We start from the raw sequence: 2,200 nt of genomic DNA, 5'->3' as shown, positions 1-2,200 counted from the left end.
ATATATATATATAAAGCTTACTAATATTTTAAATATTATTGTGGGCTTCAATAAATAATAGAAGGATCTTAGTAAACTTTTTTTTTTAATTTAAACCTGGAAATAAATTTTTTTGTTAAGATAATGTAAAATAAAGAAAAGTTATGAAATAAAATCCACTAATTAAGTTAAAATACTTGTTATAGAATTACTAACCCTGCCTCCTATTATGCCTCCTATATAGTAGGCAAAAAGCTGTTGTAGTACATGTAGCCCTGCGTTCCATTCGCAAGGGCTCATCCCTATGCCCTAATCCCTTCAAAAGGTTTACCCTACGGAGTAAGAGCTTTGAAGGGTTGAAGGGTGTAGGGGACCAAACAACTGTTTCTTGAAGTGCCCTTCTGCGTCATCATCCCGTGCCCACACAGAGGCACCGTCATCATGCAAAGAATCTGTGCAAAGGATCATGGGAGCCCGAAGTGTCCATCAGTTGTACCCTTTGAATTCCTTCGTTCTGAACGGCCCTTTGAAGTGGCCAGTTTTGAGCACTTCAGTTTGGAATGACCCTTCAATATGGCGGCCATGATTGTTTTCACTCCGAAGTGCCCTTTGGAGGGCGATATATCCCATTTGGAACGCACCATAGTATGTCTGAGGGTTATTATAGTTAATTAAAACTTGAACCTAAAATAAACATTATACATTATATAAAATAAATGTAAAAAAATGTTTTTATTTCAACTAGTTTCCAAGGTGACATACATTTTCATTTAGTTTATTAGAATAACTAAAATTTAAAAAATAATTAAAACTATATAGACATGAAAAAAATATATATATAACAAAAACACACACAAAAAACATCTAAATTAAAATGAAAACGTAAAATATAAAAATGACTTAAAAATAGTAATAAAAGTTACAATAGTATCTCAGTTATACTAAAATAGCACTGGTATGTAGATGATCCAGATGATCCACTTCCACTGTAATTCTGAAGTGCACATCCAGTGGACACTTATCCCATAAGGCCAAAAGTGAGTAGGAGAATTCAGGAAAGTGACGCAACTGACCTTTGGTCACATAGCAAGGCCAACATGTGTTTATATAGTATGCCTGGATTGCAATCATACTACACACATACACACTTTATTGAACATATCATTTTTTTAAATAAATGTTTTAAAAAATGTAGTAGTACCTACTCAGCATGTGATTTCGGATGCACTGAAATTTTATTTCAATATTTTATGTTAAACTAAAGAAAATGAGGTTTTAGATTTTAGTTGTAGTTAACACTAATAACCCTGTACTGTGCAATTTGTGTTTGTTTTTGGTAAACAGCAAAAGTCTTTGTGTTTAGATCCATTAGGTCCATCCTGTTTCTTAAGAGAAAAGCGCAGACGTGTCAAAGGTCAGGTTCAGCTGAGAGCAGGTGGGTGTTAATTTTTAAAAGCGTGAGGCTTAGGTCTAAATGTTAATGTTTCCATATTCACTGCACAAACACAGACTGGCTCTTTGTGTCTGATTATCAGGGAGGAAGCGTTTTCTCAGGAAGCTGTGCTCCGGAGGCAGATCCGAGGGGAAGTGTTCAGTATCCTGAGCAGTTTGGCAGATCTCGGCAATGCCATTCATTGGATGCCGCCTGGATTTCTGTGGGCTGGACGGTTTCCTCCATGGCTGGTGGGACTGATGGGAATGACCTCCTCACTGATAGGCCTTCTACCGATCAGCTCTGGTGATCAAGGACTTGCAAATTTGCAGATTTCCTCTCAGACCTATTGGTTACTGTTGATAAAGCGCTAATTGTTGGCGATTTTAACATTTACATTGATAATACAAATGATGCATTAGGACTTGCGTTTACTGACCTAATAAACTCTTTTGGAGTCAAGCAAAACGTCACCGGGCCCACTCATCGTTTTAATCATACGCTAGATTTAATTATATCGCATGGAATTGATCTTACTGATATAGATATCGTACCTCAAAGCGATGATGTTACTGACCATTTCCTTGTATCGTGCATGCTGCGTATTACTGATATTAACTATATGGCTCCGCGTTATCGTCCGGGCAGAACTATTATTCCAGCCACTATAGATAGATTCACAAATAACCTGCCTGATTTATCCCAACTGCTCTGTGTACCCATAAATACACATGAACTAGACGAAATGACTAGCAACATGGGCACTATCTTCTCTAATACATTAGAAGC

Source organism: Sinocyclocheilus anshuiensis, unplaced genomic scaffold (assembly GCF_001515605.1).
Source record: "Sinocyclocheilus anshuiensis isolate Anshui unplaced genomic scaffold, SAMN03320099.WGS_v1.1 scaffold503, whole genome shotgun sequence".
NCBI lineage: Eukaryota > Metazoa > Chordata > Actinopteri > Cypriniformes > Cyprinidae > Sinocyclocheilus > Sinocyclocheilus anshuiensis.
This window is presented reverse-complemented; position numbering follows the sequence as displayed.